The sequence below is a fragment of the Myotis brandtii genome, unplaced genomic scaffold (assembly GCF_000412655.1).
Source record: "Myotis brandtii unplaced genomic scaffold, ASM41265v1 scaffold251, whole genome shotgun sequence".
Lineage (NCBI taxonomy): Eukaryota > Metazoa > Chordata > Mammalia > Chiroptera > Vespertilionidae > Myotis > Myotis brandtii.
In genome coordinates, this window is record NW_005359516.1 from 1,094,551 (window position 1) to 1,112,148 (window position 17,598).

Consider the following 17,598-nt stretch of genomic DNA (forward strand, 5'->3'; position numbering starts at 1 on the left):
GTGAAGGACACGATGTCCAGCTTCTGGGGGTGATGCTGGGAAGCTGGCCCCCCACCACTGAGCGGGGTCCGTTGAAAATCCCCATCCAGACAGCCGTGGGCCCTGCTTATCAGAAGGAGGAAGATTCATTAAAAATCCCCCTTGGTGCCTTCCTCTTATTTAGTTCCTTGAATTTGATTCCATTCAGCTGGTATTGAAGCTCCGGCTAAATGTCTAGCCATGGCTCTGAGACTAGCCCACTTCAGCTCACTCTTCTGTCCAGGCTTTGACAATTGAGTGATGAGAGTGGTTACCCAGACAAGTGCCCTCAAGTACCACGGGGTGTCCCAGAATGAAGCTGTGATTAAAATCAGTTGTGTAACCACAGACCAAAAATTTACCAGACCACAAACTTTTCTGTACCCTTTTAGAAAAACAACCAGACAGGTGGCAAAGGATCAAAACGACCGGGTTTTATTTACTGTTTGCTGGGTTCAAGCTGTTACTATCTTGGGCAAGCAGTGTTGTCATTGCTGGCTTTGTCTGTCAAGTTTCAGACCCTGTCTCAGGTGTGTGGTTTTTTTCTATAAAGTTTCTTTGGGAACAGCAAAAGTACTGTCAAAGGCAAATATAAAAAAAAGTGAGACTCTGCATGAGAAAGGGTGATTCTGCCCGTGGTTCTTTAACTCTTTATAAAGGTTTTAACCATATGTAATATTACCAAAGCCGGGAAGGAGACGTGCTAGTGGAAGATGTGAAATCCAGGGAGCTCATGAGTGCTGAGAGCAAGGCAGCTTTCATCTCCAACTTGCTATTGCTTTCATTATTATTGTAATGAAATTATTGCCTTTTTAAAAAATTATTATTGAAGAGGCTTTTTTCCCCTTCACACTTTTATAAGCTAGTGTAAAGGAAGGAACAATATTCGTCTTCTCTGGGTTGTGGGCTTTGCTCAGAGTACACAGGTATACACCCTAAGCTTTCTCTGTCCTGGAATCTATGGTTAGTGCCCATGGTCCGTGGTCATTCTTGCTTGTGTTTCTGCAGCTCATGTGCTGCCTTTTATCCTCATCCATGATGTTACTCACCCAATGCATGGAGCAGTCTGCCACACAGCCAGATGTGAAATGTCGGGATGGTGACAATTTATATTAAATATGACAGCTTATCCTGCTGGGTTGAAAAAATTAAAAATATGCTGGTTGGTTCAAGGTCTAAAGTGGTCATTAATTCTTGTAGCATTAATAAACTATTGTTTTTCAAATGTCAAGGGGTGGCATTAGCTGTGTCAACAAAGCCGTTGGTAACTCAGCAAGCCCTTTGCTCTGATGGAGCCCAAGTCCCTGTGGTTTCCTGCCAGGCTCTGGGCTCACTTTGTCTTGATGTCCCTGCTCTCCTGGGGAGAGGGTGGGGGCAGGAAACACATTACAAGGTGTGGAATCTGCTGCTGGGACTGGGTGGGAGTCCACCTGGTGGTGAACAGGGCCCAGTGGAGCAGGCGGGGAGTGATGATGGTTTGTGGGTCTCCTGCAGAATGTTCAGGAATGTCTTCCCTGCTGCTTGGTGCTGAGCTGTATTCCCTCCTCTAAGGTTGACTCAGCTGGGGAGGAGTCTGGCATCCAGCTCCAGGTGGAGTTGGTGAGAAATTTATCTTAATTTGGAGAAGCGGGGGCAAGTGTTGATCCTTCAGACCATGAGCGCAGAACCCAGCTTTCCTGTGTGGGCAGCAGGGCTGTGGCTGGAAGGCCAGCTGGCTCGGGTTCTCCTGAGCGTCCCCTAAAGGCCCTCCCAGCAGCATATCCGCTGTGAGGTCTGGTGCTAGCCCCGTGTGTTTCTATGGCAACCTTAATGATTATTTTTAACTTGCTAATTTTTATTTTATTTTTTTCAATTACAGTTGACATTCAATATTATTTTGTAACCTCAATGATTATTAAGGAACACTGTCAGTTTTATGAACATGTGCTTAAACAAAGATCTGCTTTAGAAGGAACGGATTGGGACCACATGTAGCAAGGCTGTTAATTAATAGAGAAACCATTTTTGGATGGAGATCACACATCTGTTAAATAAGTACCTCAACTTTTTCTTTTGGAGAGAAATAATAGTTTTAAGTTTGTTTTTATTTTTTACCTAATTACCTAAAAGCAAATTCCAAAGGCTGATGTGTCTATATGGGGCAAAGAGTCAGTATATGTTTTTCAACGTGTTTTTTTTCTTTTTATCAGCTATTTTGCATTTAAAGTGAAAATTTTAAGTGAAATAAATAATTTCTAAAACTAAGAAAAATAAATCAATTAGCTCTGGAGTTTCATTTTATAGATGGAGAAATTGAGTCCAGGACTAGAATGGCTTTTTCCAGTATCACCTGTTGGCACATCTGTATTTGACTCTCTCAAGGCGGGCATGAGACTGGTCCACTGAGGGATGAACCTCAGGTGCCCAGGCAGTTGGTGCAGACAGGAAGCATTTCAGGGGCAGCGGGAGGAAAGTAAAACGGTACCGCTTCCCGGGTTCAGCTCTGGCAAGTGGGAGCTGTGGCTGCCTGGAGAGGGCAGAGAGGGGGTGTTTTCCCTTCTACGAATACCACTTGACCCAGCCTGTGGCTCTTTCCTAATCCTCACCCTCAAATATGTGCTCAGTGAAAACACTTGGAGGAAATGCCCTTGTAAACAAGTGCTCTCTGGTAACCCAGCCGTAGTATCAGAGATTTCATGGAGCAATGCCCTCCCCTGAGCAGAGACTTCTGATAAAGGGGAGAGCCGCGGGGTGTCGATTGGGGGGCGTGCGCTTGCTTTGCTGAGGAAACAAGTTCACCCCTGCAGACCTGCATCACCTCCTTGCTGCTTCCCCCCACCCACCAGAAAATCCAGTCTCGTTAGATGTGCACACCAAGCTCCCAGGGACACTGTCCCCAGAGAAGCAGCATACACTGCCTTGTTAGCTGAGGCAGAGCCCCTCTGGGGCGGCTGCCAGAAAACTGCACAACCTGATGGAAACTGTAATGACTTGGGGCCCTTTGGGAAGGCAGATGGCCTGGAAAACACCTGGTCCCTTAGCTTTGCCATAGATGGCAGGTCAGAGAGGGAGGAGTGTCCCACAGATGTGTATTGGGTGTCCGTTACGTGTCAGGCACTGTTCTAGGACATGGATGTCCAGTATGAATAAGACATTGTCACTGTCCACTGCTTGTCCTTCTAAACCAGTGGTTCTCAACCTTCCTAATGCTGCGACCCTTTAATACAGTTCCTCATGTTGTGGTGACCCCCAATTTCATTGTTACAAATTGAACATAATTAAAGCATAGTGATTAATCACAAAAACAATATGTAATTATATATGTGTTTTCCAATGGTCTTAGGCGACCCCTGTGAAAGGGTCGTTCGACCCCCAAAGGGGTCGCGACCCACAGGTTGAGAACCGCTGTTCTAAACCTTCTGTGGGGATCCATACCTTACCACACACTGATATCCTCATGTTATTTAGCATTAATGCAAAGTTAACAAAATTCCATCCCTAAAAATGGTACTTTTATTGACTTCAAGATGTTGGTCTGGATCCCCAACTAAATTCTGCACTCCTTGAGGGCAGAAGCAGTATCTTCTCCTTCCTTTTTAGTCCTCCTAGCATCTCACATACACGGTAATTGATCAGATGCCTAAAAATCCTGTCTGGAAACAAACCAGAGAGAACTAGGGAGGAGGCTGAGAACAAGCAAAGGTTTAGGACCCAAAAGAACAACACATCTGAAGGTGACTGCTACAGATGCCCATCAAAAGGAAACCTTCCTGTATACAGTAGGTTTTTAAAAGTTATGCCTGCATAATCCATACATAGCAGCAGCATTGGGTGCATTATATTTGAATGTAAAGAGGAAGAATATGAAAATTTTATCACTGAAGACCAAAATAAGTACCATATATTTTAAGAAAAAGGGACTGCCTTGATTGTGGTCATTGGTAAGAGTGTATTCAAATTCCCACAATTGTATTATTACCGGTACACTTGTCTTGATTGTAACATCAGGACACAGATTATAGTGCTCATTTCCCATGTGACAGAAGCCTTTACTTCGGCAGATGATGTAATGATCAGAAACGTAACTAGAGCCCATTTTTTAAGTGATCCACTTGTTCTTTCCTGCTGTGAGCATGTATCTGCATTGGGTCTGTGGCTGAAACATGTATAGCTTCCAATAGAGTGAAATACTCACACTTCCTATTAGCAGGGGACGGTGCTAAGATGGAGAATGCAGGGAAGTCCTAAAGACACTAGGCTGAGCTTTGCTTCTTTAGAAACCTGAAAAATTAAGGAAGGAGGGTATTTTTTCAGTGATTTTCGGACCAGGGAGAAGTAGGATAGAAACAGCTAAGGAACTTTCACTATCAAATTCTAGTAAATGCTCACCTTTGATGACGTGAGAGACAACTATTTCAAGCTACTTCAGGTAACAAGATTGTATCCTTAATTCCTGCCTGTGTGTTCATTTGATATAAGAGTTACTAGAGAGTGGAGATAGATAGCTGTGGTTGCAAGTAAAATCCAAAGAGAAGAAACTTCTGAATGCTTGGTAGTGACAGTGGAAGAAAAGAGAACCTTAGAGAGCTTTTGATCTGACAGTGGTGAGGTGAATGGTGCAGGCAGCCTGGGTGCAAGGCTGGGTCTTAAGATCTGATCTAGAAACAGGTTAAGATGAGATCTGGCATCCCTTCAGTTATTCTGTAACCTAATCATTCCTTAATTGTCCCAGTTGGAAAGTATAGGTTTTCATAACCAATAAGTTAGATGGTGTTTGTGCCAAAAAGATTGAAAACATTTTCCAAATTACAAAGCACTATCTAAATGCAAGTTAGATAGAGCCTTAGAACATTTTATTTCAAAATGTTCCAAGTTTTTCCACATGTTCTCCTGATTTTCATTACACGTATATGACTTAGAAAGAGGGCAAGGAAGCATGGGACTATGAGGTAGACAGGGATCATAAAGCTTCTGGCTTAGTGAGATAGCCCCTCTAGCATTTCTGAAAGATGCTCATGCCGGCTCTGTTCAGGTTTTTCTATTCAAAAACACTCTGATTCCTGCTAATGGGAGAGTAAATTGAGACACCATTCTGGAGGGCAGTTCATCAATGGGTACCAAAAGCTTTAACCAAGAATCGTGCTTCCAGGAGTTTATCAGTCATCGTCATCATCAACATCAACATCATCATGGCTAACATTTGCCACGCATTTACTGTCTGAAAGGAACGATACTAAAAGCTTCACATGAATTAACATATTCAATCCACACAGCAACCCTATGATATATGTACTACTTATTCCTGTTTTATTGATGATAACACTGGATTGTAGAGAAGTTCAATAACTTGCCCATGATCACAAAGCAGGTAAGTGGAAGAGCTAGGAACCCAACTTAGGCTGTCTAGAGAGTCAACACTTTAAACCACTGTACTGTAGTGCAGCTTGTGTCATTTCCTAAGGGAGCCATTGCAGAAATGCACCAAGATGTATTTGCAAATATTTCATCAAGACATTGAGTAGTGAAGGATTGGAGGGAAAAAAAACCAACACAAAATATCTACCAGTAGGGGATTTGTTCGACTTCGTATGGTATAGAGCCATTAAAAATAGACACTATAGAGTCTTTAAAATGTAGAAGATTTTGTGCTTTCTTACTGAAAAATAGTCAGCTTTTAAGAGCATGCAAGATACCAAATCATCAGCAGTTATTATCCCTGGGAGATGAGATTATGGGTGATAGGTTCCCTGCTATCCTTTTTTGAGTTAAAGAGGTTTTTAATTTTTAGTTTATTTTTGAAAAGAGCATATGTTGTTTTTATAAAGAAATAATACGGTAAAGCTACTTATTGGGGGGGGGGGTGTTATACACAAAAGAAGTAGGGCCCAGTCTACTCTCATATCCATATTCCTATATCCTCCACTCTAGAACATTCTACTAATGAACAACTCTCTTCATTAGAAAATGCTTCCTTATTGTGTACTTTGGGGGATTTTTATTGGTTTCTGGGAATTTGGTCACAAATATACTAAGGTCCCACTGTGTGTCCCTTGCTGAACTAGGCATTTCGGACCTCAGGCCTCAAAGAATTGACTTTCTATTCTGGGAGGTAACAAACAAAACACTTAGGTTTCTTTCTATATCAGCATCTAGTTTACTGACATAATCAGTTGTTCAGTTGTGAGGGACAAACAGTTGGAAGAATAGAAAAGTTGTGATACAGTGCTTCCTGTGCCCCATAAACAATAAGACAAATAGAGTTCAGAGAAAGGATAAATCTCAGAAGCTGATAGTAGTAGTCAAGGTTTCCTACAGGAGATGAGCACTTAAGCAGCGCTTGAAGGATGGTAGGAAAAGGAAGAGGACATTTCATTCAATCTGACCAGCATGAACTTTTATATATTTCTCTTTAGTTTCCAGATTTACTCTCATATTTTAAAATGCATTGAATCAGATAGGCCTGGGTTCAGATTCTGACTTCCTTATTACAGTGTGGTTTTGAGCAATTGCTTAATTGTCCTGTGCCTCAATTTCCTTATCTTTAACATTGGCATAGTAATAGTATCTTCCTCTTAGATGAACATTAAATGAGACAGTGCCCTACAGCACTTGATTTCATACAGTGCCTGGCCCACTTTCAGCTCTCAACAATTGCAACTTTTATTATGCTTTCCCCTCTCCCCAAGTTTCCACCCAACAATCTAATCTTGTGTTTTCTAGCTCTTGGTACATATTTGCCTTTCCTCCTCTTGTGTATGCCTTCCTGGTTCCTGGCTGCCCTATTGAGTCTGTCTCATTGCCCTTGGCTGGTACCTGTGTGTTGAGCGATTGTTGGCCTGATTTCAGGCTGTCCGCGTTAGTACAGCCCCCTGCGTGCTCTCACAGCTTTCCCATGAGTCTCAGATCCCAGCCTCCATATGTTCACATTCCTGGACTTACCCCCAAACACAGAACTCATCTTGAGAGACAAGAACCCATTCTTTTTCTTCTCCAAGTCCAAACTAGGACTTTGGAAACAGGTTGCCCCCTGGGACCAGAGGGTGACTTCAGAACTTCCATGGCAAACATAGACATTCCCTAGACTGTCCCAGCTCCATGGACATTTCATTTCCTGGCTCAACTCAGTGTATCAGAGGCAATGCCTGAGCATTTCCAAAGGGCTGTTTCTGACTCCTGGCGGATTCGTACAAGAAGTGAGAGACTTGCCGAGAGTAGGAGCTGAGCTAAGCCATCGGCTGCTTTCCTTGTGTGATGGACTCTGGGCTTTGCTACGTTTATGGACGAGGCCTTGCCAACTGTAGAAACAATGAGCCTCTTTAGCACCCCTGTCACTGCCATAGGGTAACCAGAGACCGAATGACTCCTTTCCAAAGGTGGCTTTGCTGGCCAGAGCCTGTCACCTCAGTCTGGCTTCCTGACCACTTCTTACAATTCGTCTGGATCACATAGAGCACTCCGTGGCCTTTTCTGGTTATAGAGGTCTCATTGTTTAATGACCAGCACAGGCCGTCTGCAGGCGTATCTTGGCTTTGGAATCCTAGAGGATTTAGCAAACTTTACTTAAGTGGAATATCCATTTTTCTTCCCACTTTAAGTATAAAACAGTGAATCATAGAAATAAATGCTCTGAGGTCATCTGGTCAGTCTCCTGGGTATAGCTTCAGGGTGTTTCCTTTAGAATACGGTCTAGTCTTTGTCCAATCTCCTTTTAAATGTCCCAGATGTTAGGGCGTCCTCCTCGCTCACACAGCTCAAAGAACAAAACAAACTGTGTTTTGCAACCTTCTCTCCCCTGCCTGCTTCCCTGTCCGTTGCCCCATACTGTAGAGCAAACCCAGGGGTGAGCATCACTCTCTCGGGCAGAAGTCTTGCTGCAGGGACACCCTTCACACAGGCCCGGGGCAGGCAGAGCAGGTCCGCTTTCACCTGCCTGGAAATGGGAGCAGAGCATCGCGGCTATTTTGTTGAGTTTGGGGCTTTTGAAGTCTTCTAGAACTTTAATTCCTCTCACATGGCCAAATCTCTTTCCCCTTCTTTCTGGGACACCTATCTGCAATGTTTTCTCTTTTGTTCAGAACTGTGAAAAGGAACTGTTTGTTTGACTACATTTCCCTTTTTTTAGCTCCCCCCACCCTAAACCCATTGCTCTCTTCCTCTCCCAAAGAAGAAAGAGGAAAGCAAGCCACAATAATACTTCTGTAAATTTATGGCCACTCTGTAATGTTTAATCACAGCTACGTGACTGGGGGCTTCAGAGCAGGCGTACAAGTTCAGCGCAAGGTGAATCTTGTCTGAGATAATCTGAAAGTTCATTCAGAGGTGAGGGCAGCAGCCTCTTGCAGACGGGCGAGGTTACCAGGAGGTCACCTGCTTTTTTTTTTTTTTTTCCTTCTGGTCTTCTCCCCTTTAATGTGTAAACAAAGGGAAAATGTAACTTCCAATGAACTTGGCATATGTTGTGCTCATGCTAATCTTGGCCTGGCCAACTGTAAACAGTCCAATATCCTGTGGCTGAGCCTTTCCACCAATTCTCCGCCTTTTGGAGAGCATGGAGAAACACCAACAGAAAGCAGAGACTAGCACCTTGTGGAGGCAGGTCCTGCTGCCCCAGAGATTAGCAAGGAGCCTGGGGGGAATGCCGGGGGGGAAGGCCCTGGAGAAGACCTTAGGCAGAGGGGTTTGCTGCGATGCTCTCAGGGCCTTCCGGGACGCTGGCCTCCTGCGATGCTTCCTCACAACCATCAGTCAGCAGGCACTTATTGAGCCCCTTTCTGCCCACCACACCATGCTAAGCACTAAGGAGACAAACACCACAGCCCTGAAGGTGCTTATCATCTGAAGGGCCAGAGTGCCTATGCTCCGGCCTGACAGGAAGATGAAGGAGAAGGATGTTGCTGGTACCAGAGAAAGCTGAAGACAGTTCTGGTTAGAACCTTGTCAGAAGTTCCCCTCCTTTGTTGGGCTGACCTGTGGTTCCCACCCCATTTTCAAAGGTCAGAGAATTCCAGAAGCTTATAGAGGAAGCGTGTATGAGCAGAATGGGGTCCATATCCTGAGCGTCGGTGGCTTACAGAATAGCAGTGGCCATGATAATTTTTTTACCAACTCTCATCTGCCCTAAACCCAATTCCATGGCAGTCCAGAGTGCCCGGGCCAGTACCGACGTGCTTGAGGAACACACCTCGGTTGTACCTCTACGGACCTCTTGGGAGTGTGGAAATATAATTAGTGCCCTGATATCTAGAGCAGGAATAATTGCTTACTGAGTTATACATGGCAAGTGGTAAATCTCAAACCAGCATCTAGAACCCCTTACTCATTTCCACCCCTTCAGCCGACATAAGACCATTTTAGTAACATGGGATGATAAAGTCCAGAGGATTTGATCAGCCAAGAAGGTGCAGCTGTGGAATTCCCTTTGTACTGTGCTTGGTACCACTCTGTGACCAGGAAATAGAAACCTTCTTGACTGTGCTCGATACCAGATATTTCTTAGCTCACGTGAGCTCAGACCCATGCTGGGTCAAAGCAGATAAAAAGATCCTGCCCTGAAGTAGCCTACAATGTCCTTGGGGAGGCCAGACATAAGAAATAATTAGGATGAGATAGACTGTGATACTGCCAAATGAGGTATTGTGCCTGGAGCTGATTGAAGAAGGTTTCTTAAGGGTCCTTTAGGATGGGAAGGACCTGGATAGGTCAAAACAATGAGGGTAGCATTCCAAATCAGAGAACAGCATGAGTGAAGTTGCAAAGGCAGAAATGAGTTGGTCAGCTTCATTGTCACTTTCTTCTTATTCATCATCATCATCATCATCATCATCACAAACATTTGCTGAGCATTTATGCTGTGCTAGGCACTACTAAATTAGGCATTATTATTTCCACTTAGTATCTTGCCCAGGGACACATAAGTACGTAACGATGGAAATCCTGAACTGACTGCATCTCCTACACAGAATGAGGCGATATGCCTCAACACCATTCCTCTTTGTAACTAAGGATCTCCTAAACCCACCACTCTCTGCCACCAGCCCCAGGTTGTAAAGTGTTTGAGATTCATAAAAGGGGACGGGAAGGTGTTGGGAAGATTTATCTGCTATGAGGACACCTTCAATTCAGGAATGACACCAGCCAAGAGAACTAGTCAAGGGGACTGGTTAAAACAACATGATGGTGATTGGCCAATGTACCCTGGTATCTACTTTTAGGTGATTTTCTTGCAGACATGGGCGAGATCTCAGGTAAAAGAATAGGTTGTTTTTCCCACAGTTTGCTCATGTATTTCAACTGTGAATGGTCTCCTCAAAACAACAACAACAAAAAAAAACAACAAAACCAAACACTGCTTATGATCTGGCCCTTGAAGGAACTCATCTTCCAGGGAACAAGCCACATGGACAAATCTAATCTGGAGAATATCCAGATGGCTAACACAGAATATGGACATGATGGCTCCGAGGTTGGGAGAAGGGAGTTGTAACTTGGATGAGAGTCCAGGGCTCCGGTCTACAATGAGCAAAAGTCAGACAATTTCTGTTGCTTCAAAGTTCATGAAGGGTAATGTTTGGTTGCTTTTTAAAAATATTTTTGAATATTAATGATACCCTGTGATAATAGTATTAACTGTAAGTGCTTTCACTTTACTACATGTCTCTTCATACCCTTATACAATAAATTGGAGCATGTTTTTAACCAATTCATATAACTGATTGAGAAACTGAGTCAGAAAACTATAATGAGTTATTTGAGACCTCATAAGCCATACTATAACCAGAGATAATAAACACAAAAGCCTAGTGTTGGATAAAGGCTCCCATACCATTAGAGACCAAAGTCCTTATTGCTCTGGCCATACAAGAAATTAGAAGATTGGGCTTATCTGTGCAGAATAAGAGAAATTTTTCCATCCTAGGATCTCTAAGAATGGCATCAAACTCTCACACAAGATTTCTTTATTCTCATAATTTCTTCTTCCCACTCAACTCAAACGCTATTATAATATATGAAATTTACTTGGAAAATTTCAGAGATGGTCTATTCAGATTCAAGGAAATCGAGGAGAATAGTATGGAAGCAGAGCTTGCCCTTCTCTGGGCAACCTCAAGTAGCTTTGAAAAGTCTGTAGAAACTTCCTGATCCATTCTCAAGGGCTCAATAGTAATGTTAGGATGTAATCTCCTGACATTACTATTCAGAGGAGAAATATTTTGTGTTTTATCTTAATTCTGGTCAGCATTACTGCATTTTTTCCTTCATTCCTGTGGATGTTCTTTTTCAAGAATATTTGGATTTCCTTTCTGTATCTCATTGAGAGTCTTTTCCTGTCCTAGCCATCTAAGTTTTCTCTGTATCATTTGTTGTGGTATAAAATGTAGGGGGTATTTACGTTGGTCCACTGGGTGACCTGCCATTTTTCATAATTTCTAATGTACATGGTGGTAAAGATTGGCTGATTCTCCTTTCTCATTACACTCCCCGAGTGGGTACAGACAGGCACTCCGGAGATTCCCCTACCAGCCAGAAGCACAATTACCCAAATTCCCATCATTGAATTAATTAATAAATACATTGTAGTATGTTTAAGTATGCTTCTACAGTAAGAACATTATTGCTTTAACTGGTATGGCTCCGTGGATAGAGTGTTGGCCCTCGGACTGAAGAAGGGTTCTGGGTTTGATTCCGGTCAAGGGCATATACCTTGGTTGTGGACTCGATCCACAATAGGGGGCGTGCAGGAGGCAGCTGATCGATGTTTCTCTCTCATCGATGTTTCTAACTCTCTATCCCTCTCCCTTCCTCTCTGTAAAATTAAATAAAAATATATTTCTAAAAAAGAACATTATTTTGCAGTCAAAAATCAATGAACTAGGTTCACATGGATCAACATGGATAGATCTTGAAAACAATATTGAAGGAAAAAGCAAATTGCAGAATATTGTGTACAATATTATATATGAAAACATGAAACATTTCCATATATTGTTTTTCTATTAAAAACATAAAAGCATATAGGGGATACATAACAAAATCCCTTTCCTTCTTCACCTCGTTAGGCATCAGACCTGTGTTCTGTTCTCATAGATGTTGGTTTTCCACCAGCGGATTAAATTGCTAGAAAGGAAAGTGGACTCGAAGTCCAGGGTTTCTGTTCTAGCTCCAGCCGCATTCATGGTAACTTTGCATATGACCATGAATCTTTCCCGACCTTCATTTCCTCCTCCGTTAGATAAAAAGAATGGCGCTGTTCTCTGCAATTCCTCGCCATCTGCCATAGATGGAAAAGCCCAGTCTCGGGAGTCAGGCTATCCTGGGTCCAAGCCCTGATGGCATCACTTACTGAGTATGTTCCTCTTGGCACATTCTTTTACCTTTTTAAGCATTCATTTCTTCATCTGTGAAGTGGAGGTACCCACTTCTTAGGCTGCTGATTTTCCTGGGGATTACATGAAACAGATGAGTAAGATGGCTCGCTGATTATCTGTTACATGGTAGGGAGGTGTTCAAGAACTGTCCAGTAGCTTCTTCCCTTGAACACTTCTCAGCTACTCCTATCTCCGCACCTTGGCTGCCACCAGTCTCTTTGAAATTCCCTCTGTTCTGTTCTCTGTTTAGTATACATTGTGCCCATCTTTTTTTATTGACTGGGACTTTACGTCTTTTGGGCCTCTCTCCTCTTTCCTTGCTCTAAACGCGTTCAAGAACTGTCCAGTAGCTTCTTCCCTTGAACGCTTCTCAGCTACTCCTATCTCCGCACCTTGGCTCCCACCAGTCTCTTTGTTTGAAATTCCCTCTGTTCTGTTCTCTGTTTAATATTCATTGTGCCCATCTTTTTTATTGACTGGGACTTTACGTCTTTTGGGCCTCTCTCCTCTTTCCTTGCTCTAAACACATCATACTCACTGTCTTGGCCCTTCATCGGACTCTCAAGCACAGGTGCTGTGCTCATTAGCACTTTTTATCAGAGTTGTTCCCCACCTATTTCCAAAACGGCCTTGAGGTGGCTCATTGAAATGATACATAAAATGTAATTAGAAAAATCGAATTGAAAGGAAGGAAATAAATTTCATGGAAGGGGAAACAGCAAATACACCAACCCCATGGGGCTGAGACTGTGGCCTTCCTAGGAACTAGCATTACTTAACACAATTGTTGGGAGTCAGAACCCTTTTGAAATTTGGAGTTTATAGAGGGGGGAGAAAAGGATCTTTTGGTGGTTGAGAACCACTTATCATCCAATAGCTCTTTAATTGATTTATTGATTGGTTCCAACATTTGGCACTGGAATCCGAGTTGCAATTTTATTCACTCTCCAGTCCCTCAAATCCAGAACAAAATAGATTTTAAATGCATATTTGACTGGGCTAAGGGTCTTAAGGAATTAGCTGTCTAGTACTAAGTCTTTAGTTCAAATTCACCTTTCCCAATCCATTGAGATTCTAGCTTATTGTAAACTTACCCAGAATATAAGGATATTTCCTGCTTCACTATCCTTTAATGTTGGATATTTTTCTTATGCCTATCATAAAGTTCCTGGGCTGTGATTTGTAATGACTCACATAAGGCAAGAAGTAATTTCCTACAAATGATATTTCTTATTTATAAAAGAGAACCCAAATCATTTTCATTATGAATCTGTGATAAGTTTTTCCTGCAGATTATCTAACCAGTGTCCCAAACTTTTTTTAAATCCTCACCCAAGGATATGTTTTTTATTAATTGATTTTAGAGAGAGAGGAAGGGACAGAGAGAGAGAGAGAGAGAGAGATCAGTTGCCTCCCATACACACCCCGATCAGGGATCAAATCTGCCACCTAGGTATGTGATCTGACCAGGAATTGAACCCGAAACCTTTTGGTGCACAGGATAATTCTCCAACCACTAAGCCACCCGGCCAGGGCTCTCTAAACTTTTTTGATTGATCATCACTGTTGGCAAAAAAATCTTGAGAACTCACCCCTAATGTATTTGTATGTTTGACAATTTATTAAGAAATTGTGACTAGATACTGAATAACTTCCAAAGGGTAGTCCCCCCACACCCTCTTCCTCACTGCATTTTAAGAGACAGAACTTGCCACTACCTTTGAAAGTCTGCTTGTGAGTATGCCCACAGGAGTGTACACACACATATCACTATCACTACTATTTCATGGCACAGTATATACTTGGGCTACGTAAAGTTCACTAGTCACAATAGTGGATACAAACCATATTTTAAATAGTGATAATTTCACCTTTGGAGCATGGCTTTATCATATCTGATTAACTCCTTGTTTTTACTTTATAATGTGGGCAACAAAGAGCTTGCACATGGTACTGAGAGGTGTGAACACTCAGAACATCGTTTTCTTGACTTTTGCTTATATTCCCATTGTTCAGCCCGTGGTATCTTTGCAGGGGTGCTTTTAAACCACTTTTAAACCAGAGAGGGAGGGGGGTTTAGTTAAAAATTCAACAATATAGTTTCTAACCCACTTACCTAGGAACCTTTAACAAATCACAATATGCTGAAAGAAAATGAACACTGCCCCGCAGCTCTGACCTCCTTCGACCACATCTGTGGCCACACTGCCTGCCTTCCCCACCCCACCAGGAGCAGCTCAGTCAGCCCGGAGCAGAGACCTCCACCTTCCCCTTGAACCTGTATGCACAGTAGGGTTGTTACCACCCAGTGTGATCATAGGTTTTCCTCTGGCCCCTGCAGCAGGATAGATGCTGTCATCAGTGTGCACATCCATGTGCAATGGCCTCGCAGAAGCCTCTGACACAAAGGAATGCTTGGTGTTGAGGTTTTTATTTGGGAATCTTCGCCCCCACCCCCTCCCCGCACCAGCTGATACAATGGGAGAGCCTTACGCCTCCTGTCTTTCTCTTTACCAAGGTAGTCTCAGAGGTGAAGAGTTTAGGTAGCAAACCTATAAACCCACATTTATGAGGCAAATAAATATTTCTCAGAGTGACGTTCAGGGGAAGCTGCTGATGTGCAGTTGGTCTCTGATCAAGAGCTTAGGAAAGCCTCCGCCCACCAGGCAGCTGAGCGGGAGGGGAGCGCGAACTGCACAGCCACCACTGTCCTTCCCTTGCCCCCACTCAGCCGAGAGCAAAAGAAGAGGTCAGGCCTTTCTGGGAGGCTCAAGAGCCAGCCTACTGAGGGGCTGTGATTGCAGAACTTACTTTTCATTTTAACTTATAGAGACCCAAAGGAACTGGGGACCTGTCCCCAGCCCGGCCTGTAGCCTGTGGAAAACCCCAGGCCTCTTTCAGTTTGCTGTGAATCCCTAGATACCTCCGGGCTTCTTTTCCCCTGGGCTCCCATTTCCACAGTGTAGGTTTGCAGCTGGCTAGTGTGAAACTCAGTGCCTTTGAATTCACCAAAAAATAAAAAATAAATTCACCCAAGCAATTGAGAGCACAGTAGATTTGTTTAAAAATTGGGACTAAGGGGGTGATTTTTAAGGGAGATTTATATCACATGCTACACAGATCCTTACCAGACATCCCAGGTCTCCAGAGCTGTTTGGGGCTCTCACACCACTAGGACTTTCCTTCCTCGCCCTCTCACGTATGTCAGTGTCCTCTCCCCTCTTTAGATTCGCTCTCCAGAAACACACTAACAAACTCCTTCCCCTTCTCTCCTACCCTGGGGGGTCTTACAAAGCAAGGTATTTCCCCAAACACATTCATGTCAGTATCCTCTGCCCTCTTTAGATTCACTCTCCAGAAACAGACTAACAAGCTCCTTCCCCTTCTTTCCTACCCTGGGGGTCTTACAAAGCAAGGTATTTCCCCAAACACATTTCAATTCTGATGCCACATGTTAAGATAATGACTTTTTTGCCACCTCCTTACAATTAGAAGGGTCTCCCCCTTAGGTATTTTCTTTCCTTTTTTTACTTAGTTAGTAGATACTAGATATCTTACATCTAAGAGAGTTTCAAAGCACACCGCCCTCCCTGGCCTGGATCTAGAGGCAGACTTTTTCTGTAAAGAAGTGGATAGTGAACACTTTATGTTTTTCAGGCCATATGGTCTCCGTCTTTACTAAACTCAGCTGTTAGAGCACATAAGCAGTCCTAAATCATGTTCACCAGCGAGCATGGCTGTGTTCCAATAAAACTTTATTTACAAAGACAAGTGGTGGCTGTAGTTTTTCATCCCATAGTCTCAAAGAAAGCAGATAGCAACCTTGATGAACACAAGCAGAGAAACTTCCAGGCTGAAATTCAACCTCCTTAGCTTAGTATCTGAGGCCATTTGCCACTTGCTCATTGTCTTGCTTATTCCTAGAGTAACCCCCACCTCCCTGGCTCAGGTTTGGATGTCCTTCTTTTGAACTTTCTTTGCGCCCGGTTAGAGTACTCACATCATTCTGTACTGTTATTTGCCAGCCTGAGTTCCCCAAGACCAGAGAGTCTCATTCTTCCTTTCACGTGCCCGGAAGAGCTCAATGCATCGCTAGTACTCAGCTTAGGTTCGTTAAAATAATTCCTGCTTTCTACTTCCTCCTGCGTTCGCCTGTGTCAGGAGTGCTCCTGAGGATACGTGGAAGGTAGGCAGATGCTCTTCTTTGAATGAATGACCCAGACAAGGAGTTGGAGGAGATCTTGGTCAGTAAGCACAAATGAGTCATCAGTCAATTCTGTGTTTCTAGTGAACTTTTCACAACCGTGCTCTTGATCTGCCCTCAGCTGCCGACAGCTATTGTGATTCCATATCTGAACAAGAAAAGTAGATTTGGTTTATCTGTGCTCACCCTGTCAGTCCGGGGTCCACCAGCCTCAGGCTCTGTTTTGCGGTGCTGAACTGCCTCCTGAAAGGCACCTAGGCCTCAGTTTTCATGAAAAGATGCTACATAATGATGTGATCTGTTTCATCCTGTCAAAGGCAGGGCGTGGACAAAACGTCTCCTGGTTCAGTGTTCTGTGAATTGCTGTTCTCTTTACACAGCGCTCTGCATAGTAGCCGCGTTCTAAAGAGGCAGCATGTTTAGAACTTTGTCAGTCAGATGATATGTGACGTGCACCAGAGGAGCATGTTATTTGAAATCATAGTATAGTCTATTCTGTTTATCATGAGGAATTATCCTGGATGTATAGAAAGTCCAAACTCATATTTTCATAGATCAAGCTTACTTCAAGGACACACCTGCTTTGGGAGCACAGATCTCTACAGGACTCAGTGTGTCTGTTCAAGAAAAAAACATGCAAAGAAAATAGCCTCTAGGCAGCAGTTCTCAACCTGTGGGTCGTGACCATCGGAAAACACATATAGCATATCAGATATTTACATTAGGAGTCATAACAGTAGCAAATTTACAGTTATGAAGTAGCAATGAAAATAATTTTATGGTTGGGGGTCACCACAACATGAGAAACTGTATTAAAGGGTCGAGGCATTAGGAAGGTTGAGAACCACTGCAGGGGAAAGAGAGGTAGTTGTCGGTGTGTCTTATCTTAGTTCCTACAGATTAAGATCCCAGGCCCCTGGAATCTTTGCAGGCATTGGGGCGAGGGCAGGGGGTGTGTTTTTAAAAAATTTATCTTTATTGTTGAAAGTATTATAAATGTCCCTTCCCCCCCCCCCGCCCCCCTTGACTCCT

At 43.3% G+C, this 17,598-nt stretch overlaps 1 protein-coding gene across 6 annotated transcripts in view; it reads left to right on the plus strand.

The window, feature by feature from the left end:
- The window catches only part of EXOC6B (exocyst complex component 6B), a 524,781-nt gene that overhangs the window by 496,987 nt on the left and 10,196 nt on the right, over positions 1 to 17,598 (plus strand). The window lies entirely within an intron of this gene.